The sequence below is a fragment of the Anas platyrhynchos genome, chromosome 3 (genome assembly GCF_047663525.1).
Source record: "Anas platyrhynchos isolate ZD024472 breed Pekin duck chromosome 3, IASCAAS_PekinDuck_T2T, whole genome shotgun sequence".
In the NCBI taxonomy this organism is placed as follows: Eukaryota; Metazoa; Chordata; class Aves; order Anseriformes; family Anatidae; genus Anas; species Anas platyrhynchos.
Genome location: NC_092589.1, coordinates 12,979,634 through 12,997,636, shown reverse-complemented (window position 1 = coordinate 12,997,636; position 18,003 = coordinate 12,979,634). Strand labels below are relative to the sequence as shown.

Below are 18,003 nucleotides of genomic sequence, written 5' to 3'. Positions count from 1 at the left end.
ACGGGGCGGCCGCCCGCCCAGCTGCGCTGACATGGCCGGGGGGGGGCGGCGGGGCATGCCGGGAAAGCGAGTCCAAGCCCCGCCCGCCGCCTCGCGGCCACCCCCTCGCCGGGACTCGCTTTCCCGGCGGCCCCCGCGGCGGCGGCGGCGCATGCGCGCCGGCCGGCCTTTCTTCCCTCGGCCCCGTCGGCTCGGCGCGGCGCTGGGCGCAGGCGATTGGGCGGGGAGGGGCCGGGCGGGGGTGACGTCAGCGGGCAGACGTGGCAGCCCGGGCGAGCCGCCGGGCGGGGGGCAGGGGGCGGGGCTTAAGCGGCGGGGGGCGGGGCCGGGGCCCGGGCTCTGAGGGGAGCGGAGCCCCCCCCCCCCGCCTGCACGGCGAAATAAATAAATAAAAACCACGAAAAAATAAATAAAACACGAAAAATAAATAAAAAAACCACGAGGTCACCTCATGAAATCACCTCACGAAATCACCTCATCAAGTCGCCCCATGAAATCACCTCATGAAAGCAGGTTTTGTGCCCCCCTTAAGTAATAGGGACCGGTCCCTCCCCACACAACAGCCGCTGCGTCGTTTATCTGAGGCAGTTAAGAGCATTATTCAGTCACAAAATGTCCTTTGGGTGCATTAAATACTACTCATTTTCCTGCTGGGAAGCAAAGGGATGGGGACCCTGCCATACGCCTGATAGCTCAGCACCAAAGACTCCCTCAGCCTCAAAGAACTCCGAATTTAGGAGCCTATTTGTCTAGTTTTCACTTAAATTCCTGCTAGCCATCAAGCCGTGTCACTGGTATTTTTGGTTGCTGATGCTTTCAGGTGTGTTCCTGACCAAGTCCCTTGCAATCGCCGTCAGAAGGAGCGCGGCACTGAAGCACTGCACGTCATCGCTCCCGAATCGCACACAGGGGACTGCTAAACCTTGCACGTCTTAACAGCTCCTCCTAATCAGCTCAGGAATTCAAATCCCCACTAAACACATATCATCTGATGTTATTTCATTACAAAGGGCACAGTGTAACATGTTGACCAAAGTTTATCTCCCAGCCGGCTCACAGGATGGGAGGAACAGTCCACGAGAAGACTCCCACATCACCAGCACATCCGAGGCAGGCCAAGGAGTGTGTGTAGTGCTTGTGTCATCTTCACGAGGCGAGCTGAGAAGCCTTACTGCAGCAATCCAGATGTTAATCTGGTCGCAAACTGACTTCCACAAGCTGCGAGGCACCAGCCATGCAAGTACGAGGGGTTACCAAAATAACCGATGTGAGCAGGAGTCTTGCAATTGGGCAGCGACAGAGCTGAATCCCCAGAGGAACTGAAATTGCATACTTATCCTTTTTTTTTTTTTTTTTTCCACCACAGTAAGACAGTGAAAAGCCACTCGCGCTCCGCATATCTTTGTGCTTTTAGTGGTTACATTCATTTTCTTAAAAGAAGTCAATGAACTATACCAATTATAAATGAAAATATTAAACATCGGTTAAAAAAATGGGTGTCCTTTGCTTTTTGTGTTGCTCGTTAGGTAATGATCTACATGTAAATCTATCACATAAGTTACTGCTTTTGTGCTGCTTTTGTGGTGGCCACCACTGAAGACTCTTACTTCCCTCTCCCTATTACTTGGTGTATTTGTGCAACCATACCCTTTTTTGTGTGATGCTTGCCATCAGAAATCCAGTGAATTCTTTGAAACTCTCTTTTCTCTCCCATACAGCATGGCTCTTGACATGCTCTGTGTAAGGTGACCCGATGTGTAGGAATATCCCAGATGACAAACTTCATTTAGCAGATAGAACATCACTCTCTGCTGATACAAAAGGCATTTTCGCAGGGACATTTTTAACATTTGTGCCTTGACTTTTTTTTCCAGTGAAACAAAAGCTCCAACCACCCCAACGCCTTATTCTCTCTCTCTCTCTCTTTTTTTTTTTTTCTTTTTTTTTTTCTTTTTTTTTTTCTTTTTTTTTTTTTTTTTCCTGAGGAATAATGCTTATAGGCCACAGTAAATAGGGCTCAGCTATACTTGGCACTGTACAGATCCAGCGAACTCGGAGCAGGCAGAGGAACAAACCAATGCTAGCGCTAGCTAACTATGAAAGCTGCAAATTAAATTTGCTTCTGAAGTAGGGCACAGGTTAATAAGAGTGTGGGATGCTGTTTCATCGCAGAGAAGTAATAGCTTCCGTGTCTGAGCAGAGCATATTTTATCTGTGCGACTGAAGCAGCGGCATGGCAGGCCCGGTAACCTGCCACTTGCAGGCTGGGTGTCAGCTCTCAGGGGGCAGCACAAAAGGTGGGTCTCTGTCAGCTCTGCAGGGAGGTGCAGGGCTGACCTTCCACTGCCCATGTTGGAGGCTGAGGTCATCTGTTGCTGTCACAGTTCCTGCACTGTACCTGTTTAACCAGACGAACAGGCTCAGGACCCCTGCCTGGTTTCTCGCTGGGATCAGAGCGATAATTTTACTGTCTGTGTATCACGTTGTGTCCTGTTCCTCCTCCTTGCTGAATTGGGTATTCATGGTTTGTCCTGAACGCCACGAACCACTGGACGGCCCGAGATGCCTTGCTTGTCTCTCACTAAAAGGAGCATAATGCAAGCAGCGATTTCAGATGCCAGCTGGGGAAACATTATTCATATACCTCCAGGGCTGCATTCTGCCTGTGCCAATAGCAGCTGATTTTATCCTGTTAGGGAAATCAGCTGCAGAATTTCCTTTGGCTTTGGCTATAGTGCTCTACTGGAGCAGCCTAGGAAAAGCTGTGAGTGCAGATTACCTTGAACTGTAATCGCCTTCCCTGGTTCTGGGCACCCCAGGGCACTATCCTGACCCACTAACTCCTGGTTTTGAGGCTGAACTCTGCTGATCCCTGCTGTTGTCCCTGTTCAGGTGGCAGGATGAGACCTGCCATTTCCCATCTCTCTCCTCCCAAGGCCGCAAAAGATGCCTGAGGAAGCCACTGCCAGAGGATGCTCAGGGAAATGGGGGTAGAAGGGGACAGGGCATGGCTCAGGGGGTGGAAAGGAGGGAGAGAGCAAGTGGCAATGGCCACAGGCAGGTTTGAGGGGGTAGAGGAACGAGGAAAAACAGCACAAATGATGGAGAAAGAATGCTACAGATGCATAACCCATTTCTGAGCACACGTTTTTTGCTGCAGTATGGAACCCACATAACCACGCCGCTTCAGTACTGTTGGTGGGACCGTAAGGGTATTGCTCCTACAGACTGCAGCCTGCAGGAAGTGGGGACCTACATAGGAGTCACTCTGCCTTCCTCTTCTGCCCTTATTTCATACAAAATGGTCAATGCTGTGTTTTTTTTTAAAGCTATATAATGATGCCACATGCTCATAGGGCAAGGGATGTTCTCAGGCCTGCTCTCTAGCAGTTTTAAAACAGTTTTTACCCTGAAAATGTTTTTCTCTGCCCTGTGTAACAGTTCTTGAAACATTGGTAAAGGGGAATCATGCCTCTGACTCAGGTATTGCCTCCCCATAAAGCTGTCATGTTAGTACAGTGGCATCCAGATATCATTTGGCCTCTGGCAGTGTCCTTTTCCCTAGACTATGCATAAAATAATAAGAAAAAAAAATTAAAAAGAAACAAAGCAAAACCAAAAAACAAACAAACAAACAACAAAACAAATGATTCGGTTGTTTATTTCCCTACCTGCCTTCCTCTGCTCTTCCTTCTCCCCTGCCTTCTAAACATCTGATCCATGCTGTGGGAAGGTCACAGGCTAACAGATGCACAACAGCCAGACTGAGAAGGTCAGGTACCAGGAATACACAACAGCAAGCTGAGACGTTGCAAATGACTCCTTTAATACCGAGAGTGCTGGGGAACAAACAAACAGTGTTTCTGACTTATCAATAGCAGCGTGTCTCTCTTGTATTGCTCACAATCCTCCCATGTATTTAATCCCTCTGCAGTGCTTTTCAGCTATCGATGTTTGTTTTTTTCTTTTTCTGACAATACAAGCAGCCCATTCCAGACGTGCTGGCAGCACATCTAAAATGGTGTTGGCACATTCTTCTCTTCTTTATTAATTCTTGATTTAGGAAGCAAAGGGCCAGGGAGATGTAAGTTGCTGATGGACCTTTGGGTGCCGCTGTGAGGGACAGAACCGATGAGCCAACACTCAGGTACAGTCTGATGTCAGAAAAAATGAAGTGGGGAGGGAAATGGTATTCTGGAAACAATGAAAAGTGCTGGTCCACTATCACACATTGCTTCTTACAGGAGGCGGGTAACTAGATGGTGTAATAGAACTTCCAGGTCTGAAAATCACCAGGAATCAGCTGATGTCCATCTCTACCTCTTATTTCTGCTTCATACAGCCCGTGCTTTTTCATCCTGCAGCGAGGAGACCAGAGCCTGAGGTTTCACATTGGTTCCAGTCGCAGGCAGAAGCAAGCAGGTACAAGCAGAGTGAAGTGTCATGAGCACTTGGTGGGATGGGAAGAGCATTCTCCTTGAAGAGCAGCCATCTAACTCTGGCCAGGAAAATCTCTGTTGGGAAACTTATGGCAGGAGATCTAGTGCCTTGTTCTGGCTCTTGTCTTCAGGATCCAGGCCCAGTTTTGCTTCAGTGCTGTGGTGAGCACATGAGGGTTCTCGAGGTAACTGTAACTCAAATTCAAAGTAGAAGATTATTCTGAGCAGCAGAATAAGCTGAAAAACTCTTAGCTCTGATACTTTTCTTGACTTTTTACTTTAGTTTGCAGTGTCGACACAGTTCAGATCGCGATTTCCCAACCTGCTGCAAAACTGACAAGACCACATTCTGTGTTGCATGAGGTGCTACGGAGGAAGCCGGGGGTTTGGTAGTTAGACCTTCTGTTGCACAAGCCTAGTGGAAGCAGTTGAACACTGCAAGCTCAGGGCACTAATTGAATGCATCTGCTAAAATCAGAGAAAAAAGTAACGTTGGAAGAGACACCAAGGTACAATCTCGTTGTTTCCTCTGCTTCAGCTGTATCTATTTAAATCCCAATAGCAATATTCTTAAAGCCTTCCAGAAGTGGCAATTCCCTGGTTCCCGTAAGCCATTTATGACAGCACCCACAAGAAACCTAAAAAAGCTCAGTGAAAAAATGATTCCAAGGATAAATTAAGCAGCTCAGGCTTTCAGTTAAAGTTGCTGGTGAGTTCAGAACATTTTACTTCCTCGGTTATATCCTGGGTATCTTTTTAATTATAATCTTCAGTGCCACCAGAGATAAACAGGAGAGAGCTCAAGCTAGCTCAAGCTATTTCCTTCCAGTAAATGAACCCTTTCTTACTGATGCAGACTTTGGTTGACTGCCACATAAACACTGGGACAGAGTACTGCTAGAAAGCACACTTGAAAAGGGCCCAGAAATATCAGGAAGTAAGAACCCACTGGTTTGCTTAAGTGGGGATCAGAGTACTCCTCGCAGATACTGCCAAGGGCTATCTCCTACCTCTGAGTCATGCATTTTGCAACCCAGCGGAGATAGCAGGGTAGTGCACCCTGGAATTTGGTCTCTCTGCTCTTGTACCTAGGTAGTTGTTTGCTTAAGAGTTAGATTCATCACACCAGTTATCATCTAAATGCTCTGGCATGTATTCATCCAGCTGGGCTGGCATCTCTCTGCTGGGCACAGATGTTTTTTAAAACCCTCATTGACTTAAAACCGAAGGTTGTTTTGTTGTGTTTTGATGCCAGGGTTCTGGAGGAGAGGGTTCTGGAGAGTCCTTTTAGGCTAAAAAGGTGGCATTTTCTTATATATGCATTTGGCACCCAGAAGTGGGCAAAAGGATACAGTTTGAATGAACAGTGACAAGTCACATCATGGGCTGTACTTTCTTTCATCTTCTACTGCCTCACCCCTTTTCTTCAATACCAGCCTTTAATGCCATTATTTTCCCCTCTGACCTCTTCATGTTTTAAAGATTTCCTATTGCTGGTGTTCTTTCTTTTTTCTTACCCCTTCACATTTTGTTCTCTCACCCCAAGCGAGCTCCATTTACCTTGGTTTGGGGCTTTTGTTAGTGACCTTGTGAAGCTGCTTACATGTGCATGCACAGCTTAGCTGTGTGCTGGGAGAAAGAGTCTCAGACCTCTACAATGACATTTGGGTCTGCAGTTGCATAGTTGATTGTCTCCTGCAATCATCTGTTTTCACAGAGGCTTCAAATGCAGGGAGAAAGGAGGAGCCACCTCCCACGCTACCCAGGGACGAATGCGTATCGTCGTGAGGAAAGGACAAGCAACTTCTGCCAAGTCCCACAGGCACTCTCCTCTCCCCACAGTATTAATCCTCCTGTACAGAATTAATTTGCACCCCTGCCATGTCAATGGTTGGACATACAGTTTGAGAAATACTGTGACAGTTCAAAGGTACAGCAATAACTAGACCCCCCCAAACACAGCACGTGCTGATCTTGTTGGTGCCTGGGCCCCCACAGACCTCTAAACACAAAAATCTGTCTTACAACTCTGTGTTTTTCTTGTTCATACTTCCTTTTAAGTTTCCTGCTCTATTTCATGCCTAAAAATGGCAATAGGGAAGAGAGAACTGGAGGCAAAGAATCAGTGAACAGGGGCATTTAGTCTACCCAAAGCTCTAAATGAGACCTCTGTTTAATGCTGAACCTTCCTGTAAACAGGTGCATTTCACCTCAAGAGTTTTGCTTTGTTATGTATTATGGGATTTGGAGAGACTTTGAAAATAAGCTTACATAACTGGTTTATCCTATCAGTAATGTTGATAACTGCATACCTTCCTTGGCTGGCAGACTAAACTTCGAGTAGTCATACCCCGAATTAAACTAACAATCAACAGAAAACCAGATGGGATTCATCTTTTGTTGTTGTTATTCAGCATGAGTCCTTAAATGCAACAAAAACCCGAGAGAGAAAGCTCAGGCTTTGTGTCTGTTAACAGTCAAATGCCTTCATCTTCATCCTGAAGCAGCGCAGACAATGCTAATCGAGGCTAGCTTACAGATTTGTAATTGCTAACCTTTATACCAAATCTTTCAGATGTCAGTTCAGGATTAGGTAGCATCCTTATTATTTTAGCTAGAATCCAAAAATTCTTTTCATCTGTATCATTCAAGGGTACCCTACTAGAGTCCTGTGAGGAGGATGGCATGGATCAGTTTAATAAAGTCTTTGAAGAAGCAAAGAGCTGTCTGAACTGTAAGATATTCGTTTTTGGAAACAGTTTTTGAAAAAAAAAATTAATAATAGAGGCTTAATTCTGCTTAAGACATTAATGACTGAATTGAAGCAGTAAAGCTCAGCACAGTAGTAAGGCCAAGATGGGAAGCAAGCACTCACCAGATTCTTTAGTCCACAAAAGGTAGTGAACCTAGATTCTGCTTTATTGAAATAAGTACACCCTCACCTGTAATGCATTCTATTTTACACAACTGATCACTTGCAAATTGTGAATAGTCATTTGATTTTCAAATACAGTACCTGTAAGTGAAAATTAATATAGACATGAACCCTTTATCTGGATAGTACATAGGCAAAATTAGGAAATTACACTCAGAGTTCAGCTAAGTGTGCCAAATTTTCCACTGCAGTTCAATGTTTTAATGATTGGGTGGATTCTTTTATCCTTCTCTCACTTTCTCTGTCATGCCCTCTTCTTCTTCCCTCTTGCCTTCCTTCCTTCTTTCTTTCTTTGATTGAACTGTATCTATACTGACCCGGCACACCTATCCATACTATTTAGACACACAAACTAAATAAAGCATTAAATTCAATAGAGGTGTTTCATTTTCAAGCTAAGAGACAGCAACATTTAATTACTAGCGGGCTAATTCTGCAATTGGTATTCACTGGCACCACTCAGCATGATGGAAGGGTGCTTTGTTGGACTCAGAATGACATTGTGCAATGTCTGACAAACTTTAAAAAACAAACTGTGAAAGCAAAGGCTTTGAGATACAAGATACGTTACCAAAATGAAAATATAATTCAGTACTAAAATGTCCACAGTGGAAATTAATTATACTTTTTTTTTTTTTCTTATAAGGCACATAATGCTAAACACAAATGCTAAATTACAAATTCTATATTTAGGTGCTTAAATAATAAGACTGATTTCCAGGTATACCAAAAAGTTTGCCCCAGATCTCAAAAGACTGTTTACCACTGTGGGTGAGGGATGACCAATCCATCCTGGAAATCACCTCTGGATTTTCTCGTAAGATGTATGCTTTTATGGCTGGTAGTGTTGTTGCACTAATTCATCAATGCAGACCTTTTCCTGAGATCAACAACAAGTATGATGAAGCAGCTTTGGTTTCTCCCTAAAAGCAAACAAAAGGAGACGGAACTATAAATTCACTGCTAAGGTATTTAAACAAACAAACAAACAACTATTTACATTCCACTGGCTACTGTGCTGAAAAAAATAATATGAAAGAATGTTATTCAAGATCAGGTACTGAAATTATTTCTTCCTTTTAGCTTAAGAAAAGAAGAAAAAAAGAACATTTAAAGATGAAGTAGTTCACAGTTAAACACAATCCCTACACACTGCATGTATTGCCTATGTTCATTAGCTAATGAGATTCTTTTTGTACTGTAGAAAAAAAAGGTCACATTTTGAATACATGACATTATTCAGATTCGGCTGCTATCTAACACAATTCTGTCCCATGTAATATTCATTGCATGGCTGGGGTTTTATGCCCAAATACAAAATCTGCTAAAATACATGGCTCAGAAGATGTAGCAAAATCATACCTAAATCAAGAGCATCACCAAGTGGGGTGGGTCAGAAAGCCACACGGGCTTATTATCTGAGATAGCAGCTGAAGAATAAAAAATCAGGACAACTACACTTGCTTCCCTGCTTGGTATCCACTGGAGATCCTCACGGAAGAGATACAGCACACGAGGGAACAAGGGTAATAGCTTCCGCTGAGATGATTTTCAGCTGCTTTTAGTTCTAGTAGCATGGTTCAGAAAGAGCAGGAGACTACTGCAGTTTCCAGCATGTAATTACCATTACCAGAGACCCCAGCCTCCATTCAAAGCATTCCACCCGATCTTTTCTAGAGTGTGCCCGTGCACTAAAGCAACACACATCAAATTGAATGACCCCAACTCAGAGCAGGCATTCTGGGAGGCACCAACTTCTACAAAACTACAAGGCCATCATTCTCCCCCAGCTCCTGCTTTGAGTAGCCATTCAAAATCGTGCAAAATGAGGTTCCATCCTATTTTAGTGGTTACATATTATGCTTCACATCATAAACGTAAAAGATTGTTGAGGAGGATGCAGCCTATCTAAAACTAAGAGACCAAGTGAGAACTCCACAGTGGCATTAGGTGATATTGCAATATACGTCGCAATCAGGGAAGCAGATAAAGCTAGACCTTTGTAACTACTTTCTGTTCATGGATACAACAAAACTTGTTAAGAGATCCTGTTTATAAAAAAAAAAAAAAAAAAAAAAAAAAAAAGGGAAGTGATGCATCTTCATTTTCTTTTGGTGGGCAGTCACTGTACACGATAAAAAGAGCTACATGAAGTGAACTGCAGAGAAGACATTTAGTCCAGCTATGGCTTTTTCAGTCCAGATAAACGCATTAAACCGAGACAGAAGTGACTCATTCTTCTCAATAACGTTGCTTCAAAGCAATTGACAGCAGAGAACCGAAATATTGGCCTACAATAGCAAGACAGAAGAGAGGGATCCAAGAAAGTTCCAACTTTATTTATTTATTTTTAAAGTTCATTGCAGTCATGCCAAACATATTTCTTTCCCTACTCACTGGAGTCTATCTTGAATGGACAGCCTGGCAGGCGTCCATGAGAGACAGACCCTGCAAGAAGTGTAGTGGGACACATGTTTGTAGTTTGTCTAATGAGAAATCCCTATTAAATGCTTAAGTCAAGGTTGATCTTAATTTGCACCACTTGCTTAATAACTGAGACCGATAAAAGGGAATGACAGGATAAAAAATATGCACTTTGCCCTGCACTGTATCTAGACGTATGAAAGTCACCCCGTACTTTAGACTCCTTCCCACAGTGGAGCCAACAGCAAAGTGCTGAAGGCAGAACTGGGCTGTAGGGAACGATCCTCTGTTTTTATGACACGATTCCTCCTGCTCTTTCCATGCATTTTAGCAAGGTTACACACATATACAGCCTGCTTGGCAACAGTGCTATTAATGTTCCATTTACATTTTTAATTAGTTTGCTTTACAAGTGTAATTTTTTATGTTAACATTAAAAAAATAAAAGTGCTATTGATATGGAAATGGAGACTGAACCACTATCGTGACTGCTGAAGTTTCATGTTCAGTAAAAGAGGAACTACTGCCACAACCTGCTTGTGTCTGACATAATCATAACCAGCTAGATAAAGATGTTCCCTTTCATTACAGCAGCATGTTTGGACACTTTCATGCTTACAGAAATGTCAGTTTAGCAGGAATTTGCTATCTAAAGCAAGGAAAAGTAGTTGCATATGAAAACTAGCAAATATGATGGCCCAGTTTCACTTTTGCTTCATACTTGTAACACCACAACTGTGAAGCTGCAATCTGAAAAGGCTCTGTTTTTATTCTGTACAGAAGTCTCAGTAGACAAGCTTGCAAAATAGGTCTCCCCAGAATATATTCTGATTATGAAAGGAAAGGAAAATCATATATATATATACATATAATATATATATATGGGCTATTCCTTGAACCAGACCTGCACAAATATGCCACCTGAGAGGAATCAACTCATTCTAACCAGCAATTTAAATAACTGAGATTAAAAAAGCTTGACTATTCAACTCTGACACAAGTCTTTCCATTATATCATAGGAAGAGGTGCCAAATTATAAGGAGACACTTGAGGCTGGACTTCTTGAGTGTGTGAAAATAAGATGTGTGGAGGGGTGTAAGGACTGGTAGGGAATCTCCAAATTTTACAGGGTTGTCAGAATATTTTGGAGGATTGCAGTCTGCTTCCCTTGTGAGTCCTGAAAAAGTTGGTCTGAAATTTCCACGTTCCTTCCACAGGCCAGCAAAGCAGAAAGCAAGTTTTACTCCTTTCAAAAAGTATTGAAGCTCTGCGGCATGTGCAGAAGTAGTGTGACTTACCATTTCCTGGCAGAAAGATCTCGTCCTGAATAGACCTCAGCTTGTGCAGTTCAGGTTGGAGATAAATGACCTTCTGCATGTGAAGAGGCACTTCTGTATCAGTCTGCATCAGTGACTGGGGGACAGAGAAGAAAGGAACTTTCAGTGGTTTAATGTAAACTAATACGTGTAAAAAACAACAACAAGAAAAAAAAAAAAAAAGAACAAAACTTTGTTTTATCAAGAATGCTGTTCTACAAGATAGCAATGGATTGATAATTACTTGATGTAAAGAGAAACTTTTGATTTACATTATACTGGCAATTTATGCTGTTTTCAAGAAATAATTTTAAAAATGCATCCTTTTACCGATTTTTATACATAATATTATCATATTCTGGCAGAACAAAGTACATCTGCTGAGAAACTAGCTCACAGAGTGTGATGTCTAGTATCTCTGCCAATATTAGCTTTATGGACCAAGTAATAATATTATGTTAATAACTGCTGATTGCTATTTGTGTACCAGACTGTTCCAATACCATGGTGATGGGCATGCTGTTAGTGTCTGGAACAGATGGACAGACCACGAGAGATATTTGCCTTGATTTTAAGACAAATAGGATTACCTGTTTCATTAACAAGGCTACAAGAAAACGTGGACAAAAACACATGATCCTATCACCATCTCTAATAGCCAACAGGAAGAAAAAGACCATGCATCTGTAAAGACACACATTGTAGGCACCAATTTGCCCTCACTTTCGGAGAGAGCAAATCTCTGAAGCTCTTGCAAAGCCAATGCAGCTGTTTTATGCTGTTAAGAGTGAAAACAAAATTCACCATCTCCTTTCACTCCCTGCTCAGCAGCACCGTTACACTTCTCTCTCCGTTACACTTCTCTCTCTGCAATGGTGATGCTTCAGGCTGGACACGAGGCAATGTGTGCTGTGATTCCCTACCCACCGATATTAAGGACATCTCATAAAGAAGTTGCGACAGCTTCCATCCTCTCTGGAGAAGAGAATTAGAAGAACAAACGTGCCTTTATCTCGTCTTTTTGATATGGACAAAAAATAAGGAGAAAAGCACACTTTGATCCTGCTGTGTTGTTTCTTAAGCCCTACCACACGGAGGTCTAGATAGCAACTTTATTCTGCACTCTCTTCTCCCACAGAAATGGGAAAGAAAGGCCATGAGATAAAATAAAAGGCAAATATTTTTGCTGCAGGTTGTGCATCTCTGTTTAGAATTAAGGCTGGGAAAAAAAAATAATCTCATGGCAATATAATATTATAGAACACAAGATACGATGCCATACACTATTGACAAACTGTTTTTGAGTGACTGAAAAAGCCGTTATGTGGGGAAGAGAGCTCTGACTCGGAGCACTGGGGACATAACAATAACAACTCCCTTCCTATCTCAGTGAAAAGCCAAAAGAAGAAACTGGAATCCACTGCTTTCATATTAGAGCTGCCAATTTCCCACTGGTATCAGAAGCCAGTCATGTTTGGAAAGGAAATGACCTCTCGCTGCATTGCAAAACTAGCAGGTGCAGATGGCATGTGAACAACTTTCCCAATCGCTGATCCGCCAAGGTCACAAAACAGAAAGTACAAATGGTTTTAAGGACAATCATTCGGTTCCTGCCAGGTCCTTTACGGATTCTGGAAGCACCGTATTCCATTTGGCATGCAAAAAGATTCAAAATAAGGCCACCAACATAGATGAGGTGTCAGATCACTGCGACGATATGTTTCCCCCTCCCAAGACACACAAACAAATCCCTACAAATTACATATGTCACCAAACACCAGCATGCGCTGAAGCACCCCAATCATTCAAATGAACAGTGGCGATGCCTAGTCTTTAAATTTAATCATCTGTTGACACAGCCAGAAATTTTGCTGAGAAGTGCCTGCTTGTCCTGCAGCACTGTCTGGCCTGCAGACAACTTCCCAGTGTCAGACTGCAGCAAAGAGCTGGGAGAGGAGCTGCTCGGTGCTACTGCCAATGCTACAGAGGCAAGCACTTGCTGTCTCACCGTGTGGCAGTGTAAAGCGTGTCTGAGGATGAAACCAGCAACAATCATGCCAAGTGCCGAAGGATTTACCAGGGAACGAGATTTAGGATGCAGCTTCTGCTGAACGTGCCAAGCAAGGTCAGCATGGGTGAGGGCTAGGGGTGTTTACCGTAGTGCATGGACATGGAGGATCAAATCCGCAGAACTAAAATGAGAAAACTTTCTGCCACACTTTCACTTTCCTTTGCTTTTTCACTGGCAAGTAACGCCCATCGACATCTGTCCAAGGCATCATATCGTACTGCTACAACCAGAGGCTTTGAGTAGGTCCCCACTCACATCTGAAATACGCAGCTTGAGAAAATAACAGGAAATAGCAGAGCAAAGGCAGTTTCCAAGAACCATAGAGACAAATCAGCACTTCGTTCTTAGTGGGTAGATTAAAAAAAACAAAAACCAAATAACTTCTCTTCCTCTCTGTGAAGTAGGGTGAAATATAGAAGAATTAAATCTGTTTCTGCAGAGCTTTGCATTTGCAAATACTGATTGTATTGTCATTTGTTCCCAGTACCAAAAAACAGGTCAGATAGGCTAGTTAGAGTAGAATTCATTTAAAAGCTAAGCAACGATAGCTGCACGTACAAGACAAGTATCCCTTCCTCCTTCTAAGGGACAAGTTCCTCTATCCCGATATGGGTGTCTAAGATAAATGGAACAAATCATTTTCTCGAATGCCTGCTGCTCCTTATTGACTATTGACCATTTGCTGAGAGAAAATGCCTGAAATTTAGGGTGTGATTCATTTTATTTTGTCAATTACTTCTGAGCTGTCTTCAAAAGGAAAAGAAAAGCTGTGTACAACACCATCATGGGACTCCATCTTTATTGTCTCAGTAATTCAGTCTTCTTATTTTCACCAGAGAAAAGCAGACATACCTTGCATTGGCACTAAATTTTTAACCTGGGTTCTAGAAAGTAAGCGACATGCTTTTTGATAGCTTTTTCAATATCCCCGTGTTTTGCAGAGGTACTGCTAAATGACTGCCACAAACTGGCCTGGAATGATGAGGCCATATTTCAGGGCATGAGACCAGGGAGTAAAAATCCCAACATGCAAGGCTTTGACAGCTTCAAGGAGAAAAAAAAAGCATGGGGAGAAGGAAAGAAAAATAAATGGAATGAAAAATTGTCCTGTTCACAAGCTATAGCTTTCAGATTTTCTTAGATATTCACCAATGAAATCAGTGAAATGCTCTTGAACAATACTTATTTTTTAAGCTGGCAATATTCTTTAGTATTTTTGAAAGATGCATCATTTTTTCCTACATCAATTCGAATATATTTTGAATACAGGGTAATTACTTAAATCTTTTGTGTGTTCTTTCTCCTTCACACAGTGTATAAAGTGTTACTACAAACAGAAGGAGGGCATTTAACCCTCGTAACATCTCACGGAGGTCTCAAACTATATTTTCTTTTCTTCCCAAACTCGTTTTTACATATAAGGAGTTCTGGTCCTCACTAAAAGAATACTAAAATTATAAGCTAGTGGAATTAAAACATCGTAACATGACAGTTGAGTTTTTGAATAATGAATAATGCCTCATATCTTTTGCATTAAAAAATATGAACCCTCATTAATTAATTAATACTTGGGAATAAGGATTATTATTAGTTTATTTTTTTAAGATTCAGTAATTCTTCCTTTTTCAGCTCCTGGTGTAGCAGCTAGCCATAGGTATCAGATGAATATTTTTGTATTGGAGCAGCAGAAGTAGAGGCCAAGACTTCCTCCTCTCACTTAAGAAATAACCTGCCAGGCCTTTTTCATACACTGCAAAGGAATGAAAGAGAACAGCTTTCTTTCTTCTAAGCACCTCTCGGGTCAAATTTAAGGATTTGCTATTGAAAATTTTAACTAAAAGGAGTTCTTTGGAAGACAACTCTTTTTTTACTGTACATACCCAACAAACTCACAGATGACATCCAAGGTTCAGTTCCATTCTTTTGACAAACCTAACACTCAATGCAGGAAAATGGTCTAATGAGCCTAAAAAAAAAAAAAACCAACACTGCTACCTTTTTTATACCAGGGGTTAATTCAGATGCAAGCTTATGCAAGCACAGATCTGACCAGTCAAGGTACTGCACGTTTACAACCACCCCTGCACTGCTTGACAGCAGTCAGCTGAGCACACCAGTCATGCCATCTGTGTCAGGATGTTGTAAAGGAGTCATCTGGGGGGTTTTGCAATGCCCTGAGTTCCTTAACGAGGGGAATCCCAATCTATCTGCATCAGCATTGTTCAATATTATGAACTGCAACTGTAGATAGAAGGGCTCGTGCCTTGCAAGCTGACTGCTTATCGGGGTTGAAGAAGGAATGACTGGAAGGCAGGAACTGAATACAGAAATCTACTATTTCACAGAGTAACGTAAGAAATTATATAAAAGCAGGCAATAGAAATAAACTTCCTCAGATTTAAAACAAATTAATCGTTGGATAAGAGCTGTGTCATCAGACCACTCCAGCAAACGTGTACTAAGGTCTAGTCTATGTATTGTTGTAGAGGCATTACTGTTTTCTGGAAGCTTAAAATTGTAGCTTAACTGCAATGGCCATTCCATTTCCAGCCCTAGTAGCTGGGAGGATCTTACAGTTTCATAGACGCAAAGAAGTCTTTTTATTGCCAATATCTACAGAGAGTCTCCTGTTCTAGTTACATCAACAGATGTTTGGTGGGAAAACTTGTACTTGGAGAAGCATCTAGATAGAGCAGTTTGCTTTGTGCAAAGCACGTGTATCTGTTACATACAGTGATGTAATCTACACAAAGTCTACATTTTATTTTACTAATTCCGATACAAGGTATATGTTACTGTATACAGTAATTTTTTAACTGTTTTTGAAAATATGAACTAGACTATCCAACCCCATAGCAGGAGCTAAATGGGTTTTTCAGAGACAGAGCTGTTTTGTACAGCTCTTCTGACAGTCTCTCCTTTCTTGTTCCATTGAAGCATTTCTTTTTTTAACCTAAGACAAAAGAATAGCCTACCTCTGCCACATATTTCAGCTACAGGGTCTGAAATAGTCAAAGGAGGGTTATTTTTCAAGTTAACAAAAACATTAGCAAAACAATGGAGTTTTGACCTACTGGAATGAAGAATTGATAAAGATGCTGATAAGAATTAGAGAAAATTGCTCCAGTTCACAAAATGTGCCTATTAAAATTGATCTAGATGCATGCTTAGGTAGATTGTTTTATGCACCTGTTACTGGATTTTGTTTTCCCATACATACCTGCAACTCTCTCACAGAAAAGGAAATATATATTGGAATGACAACAGGTTAAGCAGAATAAATCACATCAGTAATGCCAGCCTAACAAAAATTTAATCTATACATAGATTTAGAGCAAATCTGGAATTTGAACTATGCATATTTTCACCTAGTAATGATCAAGTTTAAAACAAAACAACAAAAAAGAAAAAAACTCCAACAAACCCACCACAAGAGTACAATGCTATAAACTTGTACGCCAGCTCCCTGTGAAACAACTTCAAGGGCCACGAAGTGAAAACAGGCTTCAGTGCTGCTTCCTTGTCTATGCTCTGTCTGTATGAGGTGACCTTGCCAGTGCTGGAAACTGCCATATCTAGGGAAGTGCCTTCCGTAACTGTTCCGATTTCCTAAGGAAAAAAGGCTTACGTCATCATTTTGTGCGAGCGCCTATTCTGCTGTCTTCACTTCCTCTTCAAATAGCTTTTGAATCCAGTGCCTGCTTTTCAAATAAATTTGAAAGTGTAACACAGACTTCAAGATAGAAATTTGTTGCAAGTTTAGCAGAATTAAGCAACCAGCTAGGAAGAAGAGATCCAAATTCACCTCCAGCCATGGGAAAGGATGCAGCGAAAGCCCCATTCTTATCAGACACAAGACAATCCAGCCAGGACAGACACAGAGAGCATCCAGGCCAGGGGAAAACCGTGGATCAAAACTTGCATCTGACTAAATATAACAGAATATGGTATGGGACACGAATCTATGGGAAATCAGGCTTCACTGATTCCATTGCTCATGGAAGTACTTGCTCATTTCACTTAAACTTTCCTATCACACAGAGAGTTAGGGTTCCCTAAATACCTGCTCGTGCCATTCATAGTCCAAGATTATCCCTTATATTCCAGCTACCCCTTCCTCTTCAAATCTTTGGTGTATATTTAGTGAGGACTTCTTTCCATACTCAGAGTAGATCTCCTTAGTGCCCCAAACCATTGTGTAGTTTAAATGCACCTCTTCCATCCACCTATGATTTTTCTCAGTGTATGAAACCATTTAACTCAAGTGGCCTTATTTAAAATGTGATCCTGCCTACTGACATTGGTTTATATACATGTATGAGTCAGTCTTTTTCTCTCTGTTCATGGAGTCCTTAGTAGTCTAAAACATTATTTTTTTTTAAAAGGAAACCATATTTCTCTTGCACCACAGACATAATAAGGTTCACGCTCATTGCACTTTTTCATAGAGCAAAATTTTGGTATACTCTCCAGCCCCAGAAACATGACTGTGAAGGAGTAAAAATTTAAAAGTTTAGTTTAAAGACATACCCAGAACAGCTGCTCTGGGAGAGCTTGAATAATTTTTCAGTTGGCACGTAAGAAATGAGCTCACACTACAAACTTTCTTTCTCTTGAAGTTAGTAGCAGGATCTCTTCCCCCCTCCCAGCTACCTGTTTTCATAAAATTTATCAATTTCATGTGCTGCAAGACTGGAGCCCTCTGTCTTTCATACCTACGTGAAATGGCCAAGGGGGTTCCATGTTATTAGTGCTAAGTGTTGGGATAGGCAGAGTATGATCACATAATCCTTATTTCTTTAGGGAATAAATCAACG

General features: G+C 41.9%; 1 long non-coding RNA gene across 1 annotated transcript; it reads right to left on the bottom strand.

The window, feature by feature from the left end:
* Positions 1 to 2,000: 2,000 nt before the first annotated feature.
* On the bottom strand, positions 2,001 to 17,391 carry LOC101790664 (uncharacterized). The gene is made up of 5 exons (XR_003496090.3): positions 16,615 to 17,391; positions 11,098 to 11,212; positions 8,138 to 8,297; positions 3,672 to 4,907; positions 2,001 to 2,581 (listed from the first exon to the last, which is right to left on the bottom strand). It is a non-coding gene; the product is annotated as an uncharacterized lncRNA (long non-coding RNA).
* Positions 17,392 to 18,003: the final 612 nt, after the last annotated feature.